Genomic DNA, 11,353 nt, shown 5'->3' with positions numbered 1-11,353 from the left:
GGTAACATAATAAATAAGCAAGGTTGTGACTCACCATCTTGACCTAGTGCTAGTTGACTTGAAACCCACCCTGTGCCCTCCCCAGGCATTTGCTACATTTATGGTGGGTTGGCTACAGAATCTGATTGCTCTGATCTACAGAGAACCTTCAGGCATAGTGAAGTAGCCCGGCACAGAAATGATTCATCTACTATGGGAGCTCCTTTAAGACTGCTCCTTAATGGAGAGCTATTGTAGGGGGTGGGGGTGGGGCACATTATTTGGCCTGGAAAATGTGTATTTGAAAATATTTCTTTCAGCTTGTCAAATTCAGTGCCGGCTCCGCCCATGGCTGGCACTGGCCCAAAAGGCTGCCACAGAGACACTGTAACTCATGGGCCCTGTTCCTCTGCTGAGGCTCAGGGATAAATTTTGTTACAGACATTCAGAAGAATAAAAAAAAAAGAAAGAAAATATTTCTTTCTCAGAAGAAAGGAGATCTTTCTGAAAATAGGGCTAGTTTTCCATCCCCATAATTATGAATGTAGAAATAAAGTTAAATACTTTCTACCATGTCCTAAGTTTACCACGCATTATGGAATGTACAGTTTTTACTACTGTTTTGCTTTCTTTACTGTAAGATATTTTTAAAAAATCTTCAAATGGAAAATACTCCATTAAATCGACTCCTCTTACTGCAGGAATCAGTGCCATTCAATGATGTGGCTGTAAAGTTCACTTGGGAGGAATGGCAGCTCCTGAACCCTGCTCAGAAATCCCTATATCAGGATGTAATGTTGGAGAACTATCGCAACCTGGTTTCTGTCGGTGAGTATTCTGAAGTCATTGGCTTTTCCTTGCTTATGTGTTCAAATCTTTGTAGTGTCTGTGGTGTTCTCAAAGAGGGAGTTATTGCATTCTCTGGTTCTAAGTTAGTAGGTAAGGTCTTCTATCCTTGAGAGACCACCCTTTACTTTGTTCCTTTGAACATGATTTTCGTAGAAATACTATATTCTTCAGGTTTTACAAACTTTAGGTTAATTTTGGTGTGTCTAAGATTGTGTAATTTCTCATGAACAGGTTACCTAGTTGTCACCCCAGAAGCATTCTCTCAATTGGAACAAGAGAACTGTGGTCGGTATTAGAAACAAGCTGTAGTGGGATTTTTTTCAGGTGCATGGTCAAAATACCTTAAGGGGAATTGGCTGGGGGCATTGATTCCAGCAGCAGAAGGCCTCACATCCACGGTAGGTGTCGGAAAATGCATAAAAGTGTGTACTTCTTTGAATAGGAGAGCTCACTTTTCCTAGAAGTTGAGAGAAGTTCTCCTGTAGCTCTTATGGGATTAGATTTCTATTTATTTGATTTATAGTACTGTATGTTTGCTTCCCTAATTTTCTTTCTTTAAGATTCTCAAATTTTCCCTTTTTTATTTTCTTCTACCTTACTATGAAAATCCATCTTGCAAGCCTCTCTCCAAACAGATAACTCTGATTTTGTAACTGGCCTCAATGCAGCACATTCCTCCCCTACTGAGGTTTTCTAATAGAGATGATCAAATTGCCTTCTCTGTTGGAATACTTTAACAGACATGTTTCTCCATATTTTGCTTCTGTTGACGAAACACATTTATGACTTCTGTTATTTTCTGGTCTTTAAAATCACCTGTCTATCAAGAAAATTGTTATCAGCTTAGGATATACTTTAGCACTCTACCTCCAATTTTGTTCTACTTGTAAGATTTTAAAAACATTTCTATTCCTCCGATAATTTTTTAAGTGGAAAGGACATTTTTAACATCCTGCATTGTTATTATTTTTTTTTCACTAAACGTGTACCTACTATATATTTCTTACTATGCAGTGTGCCTTCCTTGGGCCCACCACTTCTTAACAGGTCGAAAACCTGAAAGATGACCTTTGCTGCTTCTAAAGAACATTTTGGCTGTATGTTCCAATAGATTTTTTTGTTGTTGTTCAAATAATCATAATATATTCAATATTGCTTTCTCTCTTCTGTCTTTTGAGTAGCCTTTTGGTTTCCATATGTAAAATGTGTCGTCCCACATCTCATCTGGTCTCAGTCATTAATCTTCAATCATCAGTCTTTTATTCCTCAAGTTTATTCTTTACAGTCTCTCAGCTCTGTGATCTAGGTATTTTGGCTAGCTTCTACTTGGATTTGAGCAGTTGATGATCTGTCCCACAGTTAACCCATGGGTGTGTTTTGACTAATGAGCTTCTCCACTATTTCTTTCTATGGATGTGATTTGCTTTTCGTTTGTTCCATTCAGAAAGTTCCATATGTATAGTTTCCATTTCTTTTGTTTAATAAGGAATTTGCTTTGAATTCATCATTAGTCCCAAAATTTTATCGGTAACCTTGTGTGTCATTTCTGTCACTAAGGCTGCATTTTCCAAATACTTATATTGTTCCCAAATTTTACATTCATCTGTGTACATGATTGTATGTGTTGTTGATCAATGTCAGGCTGCAAAAGGTATGGAAAATTTTCTAATGCATATATATGTGTATGTATGTATGTATATCTCGTTAATTGTATTGATGCTACCACGGTTTTCAAAATATTTTCTTCTTGAATTCCTTGATATCACCTGCCCGTATTCCCTCCCTCTCCCACCCTCAATTTCGTTATTGTGGAAAACAGTACCTGGATGAAAGTGTAAGCAACCTTACCTCTATACTCCTGACTTCAGGGCTTGGGAGACCAGTGCTAGTGTTAGAAGAAAACCTCCAAGCCCCAAGGATAAAGCTAGAGCTGAAATGCACAATCTCCAGATAGAGTTTTCTCAACAACTGCCCTCCAGTAAGATGTTAGTATACAGCTTCTACAGGCGCCTAACTTCTTGCTACTCAGCTAAAAGATGCCTAGCTTTAAAAGCAATCAGGTTCCCTTTGTTGCTTTCACTCAAGCAATCAACTACCACTTTGTCTCTTAAATTCCCTCTGGATGGGTCCTAAGGGATGGTTTTATAATTGAAGGGCAGACATAAAAAGGCTTTGTATTCTTTCACCAATTTATATAGTGTCAGGGCATGCAGCCCCGCTCCCACTCCTTACACACAGGGACGCCTACCTACTTAACAAGGTAGGCAGTGTCTTTACCCTGAATGTCCCTGAAGTAATTGGGTGAGCAACTAAAGACCAGTGCTGAGGCTGAGGGCAAGTGAGGGAAGTAACTATCCACTGAGCAGGGAGAACCATAACACCATATCTGCTCTTATAGTTAAAGCTGCTCGCAGATGGTAATAGTCATGTGCTTGTATGAGGCATCATTAAGGTAGCACTGTAATGAAAGGATATTGTGGGGATGATTAATTAGGAGAATGTAATTGGGGCTCTTCTCCAACTTACAAATGTGAATGCTTCCCTCCAACCAGATACCTGGCCTTGCAATCTTTAATTCTGAGAATAATTGGTCTGCCTCCACTCTCTTCTTGAGCTGCAGTTTCCCACAGCCTGATACTTATCACGAAGTGTTCTAAAAGAGTTCAACATATTCCCACATTCACATCAGTCTGCCCTGTTGTCCATGCCTTCTGGAGGCTCACACACCTCGCTACTATATAAACTCACTGTTAAATCACCTCACTATCTTATCCAGCAATGGATATGAAGCCACTCTACCCAGTTTTTGCTGTCTGCTTTATCTTCCTTAAGTGCACACGCTATTCTTAAGGGCCTTTTGACTCTGGGGCTGGATCCCACACTTCGTTTGCTTAAACAATTGGTGCACAAATCTAAATAATACTTTAAGTGACTGGTCTTACTTGCAGGCATATGAATATTAACCTTCCGCTGACAGAATTACACTTTAGGGAAGATCTTACCATGTACTTTTTGAAGATGGATATGATTTTAGTCTTCTTTAATTTGTCACTCCCAGCCTTATAAACCACTTGACTATCTAATTAAAAAGAGCCAGTATCAGTCTATTTAGTTGAATAATTCATACACTATCAATTTTTAAACATTACATTTTGTTTTAACAACTTGCAATTTTTTCTTGATAATATTTCATATATTCCATCTTCCAATTATTAGAGGATGTTTACAGCTACTTTTTCTCATTTTCAGTCATGCCATGTCAAATACAGAAGCTCCCCAAAGCTGTCCTACATCCACATCATTACTGTTGATTGTACTTTGAGGATTTAGTACTTCTTCAGTGTTATTTCATTGCCATTAAACTTGAGGGGTGCATGTTCCAGAAGTAGATCACCGGGTCTTCCTCCCAGTCCTTGTTTCTGGAGATTCTACTAAGACCTCTACACCATGGGTGGTCCTGCTTGTGTTTGAAACACTGGGTGGCAGTGCTTCTGGCATCACAGCAACATGCAAGCTACCACAGGACAACACTGAAAGATGGGTGGTGTCAGCTAGAATACAGGCTCCAGAAACATAACCAATATGTTTCTGTACCATAGTACCTTTCATATATACCTGTAAAAATAGTTTTCTCCCAAGTAGAACATTCTACATTTTTCACATTCCCAACTTTGTCTAGTACTTAGTTGTCTTTCATTAATGATTGATGAAATGAATACATCTGACCTCTACCAACTGGAATTTGCAAGCCTTATCACTTCTGTGGTCTATTGGTCTCGATGTCTCCCTTCTATTACGTTTGTTGTACATTTTCATGCCCCTCTTTATGCAAATACCAAATCTGTGTTCATTCATCACTTTCATATCCAACCTGATTTCTACAATAACTTTACTATTTAGATTGTTTACACTGCTGTATTACTTCCAATGGGCAATAAACATTAAGCATAGTGTTTTATTCATATAAGAGGGTTGTCACTAAAGATCTACTTTGTATCAATGCATATTTTAAGAGACCCGTTGTCAATAAAATGTTGAAAAGAGTCCATGTTCTTTTCTTTTATAGAAATCCACAAAGATGATGATCATTTGCGTGAGCACTTGCAGTGTGAAAGATGCATAGACAGAACGGAACGGTGTTATAAATTTAATACATTGGAAATTATTGTTTCTCAACACCAAAATAATTTTCCTCCAAAGGAAAATGATGAGATGTTTGGCTTACATGAAAAAATCATAAAATCAGATTTAATCATTCCTGAATTAAATCAGAATAGAAGCAATAAAATACAGAAGTCAGTTGTGCTCAGTGAAGATGAGGAAACTTTTCTCCATGTTGAACAAGAGCAATATTGTACTGAAAAGAAATTCCCTGAGTGTGAACAATCCAGGCTCATGAAGTCACAATGCATTCACCATCAGAAATCTGATGAAATTGAGAAAACACATACAGGTGATAAATGTGGGACAACCTTCATCGAGGAGTCTGTGCTCTATGAGCACCGGATCACTGATACACTAGATAAGAACTATGAATGCAGTCAGTGTGGGCAAAAATTCAAGAAAGTGTTCAAACTCAATGAACATCAAAAAGCCCATGAAGGACAAAAGCTAGGTAAATGCTTGCAATGTGGCAAAGCTTATCACAGTAAATCCTACCTCAAGGGCTATCAGGAAACTCTTGTGGCAGGGATGCCCTATATATGCAGTGAATGTGGGAAAGGCTTCACCAGGAAGACTGATCTTACTGCTCATCTGCGAACTCATACTGCAGAGAAACCCCATGTATGTGGTCAATGTGAAAAAGCCTTTATCAGGAAGATGGAACTCACTATTCAACAGCAAAGTCATACTGGAGAGAAACCCCATGTCTGTGGTGAAGGTGGCAAAGGTTTCAGTCGGTATGTCCATCTCAAAAGTCATCTACAAATTCATGCAGGAGAAAAACCCTATGTACTTGGTGAGTGTGGTAAAGCTTTCAACCAGAAGCAGCACCTTAGAGCACATCAGATAATTCACACAAGAGATAAATCCCATGTATGTGGTGAATGTGGCAAAGCTTTTATCGGGAAGAAGAACCTCACTGTTCATCAGCGAACTCATACTGGAGTGAAACCACATGTGTGTGGTGAATGTGGAAAAGCCTTTATCAGGAAGACTGCTCTCACTATTCATCAGCGAACTCATACAGGAGAGAAACCCCATGTATGCGATGGATGTGGAAAAGCCTTTCCCTGGAAGACTTCTCTCACTGTTCATCAGCGAACTCATACTGGAGAGAAAACCCATGTACGTGGTGAATGTGGAAAAGGCTTCATTCGGAAAACACAGCTCAAAAGTCATCTACTAACTCATACAGGAGTGAAACCCCATGTATGTGGTGAATGTGGAAAAGGCTTTATCAAGACTTCTCTCAGTGATCATCAGCGAACTCATACTGGAGAGAAACCCTATGTATGTGAATGTGGAAAAGGCTTCATTCGGAAAACACAGCTCAAATCTCATCTACTAACTCATACAGGAGAGAAACCCCATGTATGTGGTGAATGTGGAAAAGCCTTTACCTGGATGGCTGATCTCACTGTTCATCAGTGAACTCATACAGGAGAGAAACCCCATGTATGTGGTGAATGTGGAAAAGGCTTTATCAGGAAGACTTCTCTCAGTGATCATCAGCGAACTCATACTGGAGAGAAACCCCATGTATGTGAATGTGGAAAAGGCTTCATTCGGAAAACATATCTCAAAGTGCATCTACTAACTCATACAGGAGAGAAACCCCATGTATGTGGAGAATGTGGAAAAGCCTTTACCTGGATGGCTTCTCTCAGTGTTCATCAGCGAACTCATACAGGAGAGAAACCATATGTATGTGGTGAATGTGGAAAAGCCTTTATCCAGAAGATAGAGCTCACTGTTCATCATAGAACTCATACTGGAGAGAAACCATTTGTATGTGGTGAATGTGGAAAAGTCTTTACATGGATGACTTCTCTCACTGTTCATCAGCGAACTCATACTGGAGAGAAACCCCAAGTGTGATGAGTGTGGAAAAGGTTTTATCTTGAAGACTGTGCTCTCTAATCATCAGCTAACTCACACTGGAGAGAAACCCCACGTATGTGGTGAATGTGGCAAAGGTTTCAACTGGAAAGCACATCTTAAAACTCATCTACGAACTCATACTGGAGAGAAACCCTATGTATGTGGTGAAGGTGGCAAAGGCTAAATGAGGAAGACTGCTCTCACTGTTCATCAGCGAACTCGTACTGGACAGAAACCCCATGCATGTGGTGAATGTGGAAAAGCCTTTACCTGGATGGCTTCTCTCACTGATAATCAGTAGACTCATACTCGATAGAAACCGAACATATGTGGTGAATATGGAAAAGGTTTTATCTGTCCCATCCCGCGGGACATCAACAACGTGGGAACCTGAAAGAGGGACTGGGAATGAAGATGGGTAAGGGCGCGGAGAGATGGAAGCAAGACAGGAATCTGATCAAGCCTCGTTTATTGAGTTGAGAGCAGAGGTTTAAATAGCCAGCGAAGGGCGGGCACCATTATGTCACATGTAATATAAGGTACAGCTGAGGTAGCCAAATGGCCGGCAACTGATCGAACAGGTAAGTATGCTAATGAAGCATACCTGGTGCCTGGGAGGTGGATGCCATCAGTCATGTATTGACCAATGAATATAGCAGCTGCTAGTGAAAGAGCACCAATCCTAGCAAGGGTCAAGGCAGCCACCCTCTGGCGGGAATGGAACAAAGGGCAGTAAATCTCAGGGCAGTTTGTATGGCAGAAAACTGAGTAAATTCATAAAGTTCGCACATGGGTTAAATCCAGGGTGGGGGGACACACAGTTCCCTACATTTATCAGATAGAAGGACCTCAGTGTTCATCAGGGAACTCATACTGGAGAGAAACCCCATGTGTGTAGTGAATGTGGCAAAAGCTTCCTTCAGGAAGGAAATCTCAAATCTCAGCTACAAATTCACAGGAGAAAACCGCTATGTATGTGGTGAGTGTGGTAAAGCTATCAGCCAGAAAACATACCTTATAGCACATCAGAAACTTCACACAGACGCTAAACCCCATGTATGTGGTGAATGTGGAAGCCTTTTTCAGGAAGAATAAGCTCATCGTTCATCAGAAAACTCACCATGCAGAGAGAGAAACTCCGTGTATGTAGTGAATGTAGCAAAGGCTTCATTCAGAAAGCACATCTCATAACTCATCTATGAATTCTTTGTGGAGAAAAACCTTAATAAGTGTTTTAAAGCTTTCAGCCAGACGTGATGCCTTACAGCACATCAGAGATTTCACAAAGGAAAGAAGCTCTTTGCATGAATTAATGTAGAAAATCTTATATGTGGAAGTCAGGTTTCCTTAAACACTAGACAATTTCAAAGAAGAAAACCTTTCATTGGAGTTAGTGTAACAAAGCTTTCAAAACAGAGGAAGAGGTGCTAGAGTTTGGCCTGGGCAAGCGTGGAAACAGACAATTGTGACCATATGGGGATCCATGTTCTGCATTGCTGTCCCTCTACTGGCATGACCACCCTTGTGGGGAGAAGAACTTCCAGACTTCCACAGAGTGGATGGGTACCTCATTGCTCTTCCAACTTTCAGTACCCAAAAGAGAACTCAACCTGGTGTTTCTGGATCACAGCTATACCAAGCAGAGTGCCCACCAGATGACACGTGTACCTGCCCCACCTGCATGCTCTTTGTTAGCCACCAGAGACAGCACAGAAGTACCATAAAATAAGAATAAAGAAAATAGAAAATGTATGGGAACAATTAATCCAAAGGATGAATGGAACACAGTGAACCTCAGCCTCCACAACCCTGAGACTAGTAGAAGAACTAGATGGTGCTCGGGTTCCAGTGCTAATTACTCTGAAAGGGATCACAAAAGAGAGTCCTGCGTCGAGTGGGGAAGAAACTGGAACAAACCAAAACCATAAAATAGATCAGGCTTACTGGTCTGCTGGAAACTTGGAATCAACAGATTGTGGTCTTTAGCGATGTTTAACTCTTGGACCTGTACTCACTCCTCTGACTCAGCTTTCAGCCCAACAATATATAGACTTGGAGGGGAAGAATAACATCCAAGAATAACATACACTCCCTGGAAAATCAACCATACAAACTCAAAAGAAAAGCATTTGCTTATGGCTAAAGACACATAAAAGCTAGAAGAAACATGAAAGAAGGATGAATAGTATAAAAGCACAGGGAGGGGGCAGAAGTGGGAAGAAGGCTGGTACATCTTGGGGACTGCAATCAATGTATGAACTGTTGAATAGAAAACCAATTTACTCTGTTAAGTTTTAAATCATAAAAAAAACATTTAAAAAAATTTAAACGCTTATGTCTCATCAATGATTTCAGGTAGGATAGTTACCATGAAACTGCATTGAATGTGGGTAAAACTTTTACCTGTGCTTCTATGTTTTCTTCACAGAAACACACAAAACTGAAAACATACAAAATTCACTCAAGATAGGAAACTACAGGAAGTCATGTGACATCACATACAAGTGATCTCAATAAGAAGGAAAGCTCTGGCAATATAGTGACTTTGCAAATACCCTCTTTGGTTTCTCTCAGTGTGTCACTAGACTACATTGGGATGTTAACGAATGTAGTTCTGATTGGCTGGCCTTTAGCCCGAAAGGAGTCATGTGACAATAGAGGATTTGTACAGCAGAGAAACCGTATGAATATAGGGCATGTGGCAGTGCATATGCATTTAGTGATTAACAGTGATTCCAGTATCCAATTACATTTTCTTTGATGTTCCCCAAAGCTCATAGGATAAACTGTGATGTAGTAATTGGACAGAAGGGCTGCACAAAATGTCTGTCACAGTGTATGACTGCAATGTAAATCCTGCAGGAAATCATGAATACAGCTACTGGGAAAGCCTGATAAACTCATCCTGTGTTCATATGTACATTGATACCAAGAACAATATCTGATTTTACATTTGATCACTCCTTTGACTCATGTTAACTACGTTAACTGGAGAAATACTGTGACCATAGAACAGGTATGTGAATGGCCTTGTTCTCATGCAGAATTCTTTGGAAGGTGGATTATTCAGATGCAGTTAAGTTAAAATATAGCACTTTAACTTTTGAGATCCTTTTTCACCCATTTTAAATCTTATAGTTTTAAATATTCCTCTTATTTTCAATTGAGCTTTACCTCTGCTTTAGTTTGTTGTTTTTAAAAGTATATTGCTTTGTGTATGAATTCCATGATGTCTAATCGTGGTATTGTTGGATCATATGGGACTTCAAGCTTTGGTTGTTTTAAGTAGTGCCACATTGATTTCCACAGTGGCCGTATGTATCTCTACCGGCGGTATATATGAATCCCAATCCCTCCATATCCTTTCCAGCATTTGTTGTTTTGCTTCTTTGTTTTGGGCTGGCATTGTAGGGGTTAAGTGCTATCTCATTGTGCTTTGAATTTGCATCTTCCTGAAGGCTAGTGAGCATTTTTTACATGTTTGTTAATCATTTGTATTTCATTTTTGGTGAAGTTAATCATTTGTACTTCATTTGCTAATCATTGTTAATTATTTGTACTTCATTTTTGGTTAATCATTTGTATTTCATTTTTGTTCATATCATTTCCCCATTTTTTGATTTGGTCTCTTGTTATTTTCTTATTGAGATGTAGAGTTCCGTATTTTTTTGTAATTATCCCTTTGACTGATGTGTCATTGATTAAAAATAAATGTCCCTGTCCATGGGCTCTCATTTTACGCTTCTCATGCAGTCTTCTGGTGTGCATAAGTAATGTAATTTCATTTATGTCCAAATTGGGAGTCTTTATTCTAGCTGGTGGCCTTTGGGAGGATTCAAATCTCAACGAAATTACTCAAAGCTGAAAATTATAGTCAGGTGGATTTATAAGGACAAAAACCGCTGCCGGTTTAGCAATCAGGAGGGGTTGAGGCTATTACAAAGCTTTCAGTGTGTAAGCAGGGAAGGTTGGGGGTTCCACATTCCTTTCAGCAAGCAGTTTACAGAAGCTAAGAGAAGCATAATCTTTTTAACTTTGTGAGGCAGGGTGGAATGGGAAAATGGGCACATTCTGAAAACAGGAGGATATTGACATTTGAGTAATAATACTTTGTGATGGGGCAAAACTGGGTGTGGAGGAGAAAGAGATTACATACTTTAGTGATGAAAGAGGCCAGGACAGCATATTAAAAATTCTAAAGTGGGGCATGAGTCAAGCTTAAGAGAAGTTCTTACAGCACTGCATTACAAACCAAATGGCTGGTGATTCAAACTCACTGAGAATGTGTTGGAAGCCAGGCTTAGTGAATTAGTTCTCTTTTTAAAATCATTTTATTGGGGGCTCATACAACTCTTAACACAATCCATACACACATCAATTATGTAAAGCACATTTGTACATTCATTTCCCTCATCATTCTCAAAGCATTTGCTCTCCACTTAAGTCCCTGGCATCAGTTCCTCATTTTACCCCTCACTCT

The 11,353-nt window shown here is 39.6% G+C and overlaps 1 non-coding gene across 1 annotated transcript; it reads left to right on the top strand.

Annotated features, from left to right (window-relative positions):
• Positions 1-294: 294 nt before the first annotated feature.
• On the top strand, positions 295-426 carry LOC142428402 (small nucleolar RNA SNORA5). Its single transcript, XR_012780308.1, has one exon. It is a non-coding gene; the product is annotated as a small nucleolar RNA SNORA5 (small nucleolar RNA).
• The last annotated feature ends 10,927 nt before the right edge of the window (positions 427-11,353 follow it).

This window comes from Tenrec ecaudatus, chromosome 15 (assembly GCF_050624435.1).
Source record: "Tenrec ecaudatus isolate mTenEca1 chromosome 15, mTenEca1.hap1, whole genome shotgun sequence".
Lineage (NCBI taxonomy): Eukaryota > Metazoa > Chordata > Mammalia > Afrosoricida > Tenrecidae > Tenrec > Tenrec ecaudatus.
Note: the sequence above shows the minus strand (reverse complement) of the source record. Positions and strands in the feature narration are given on the sequence as shown.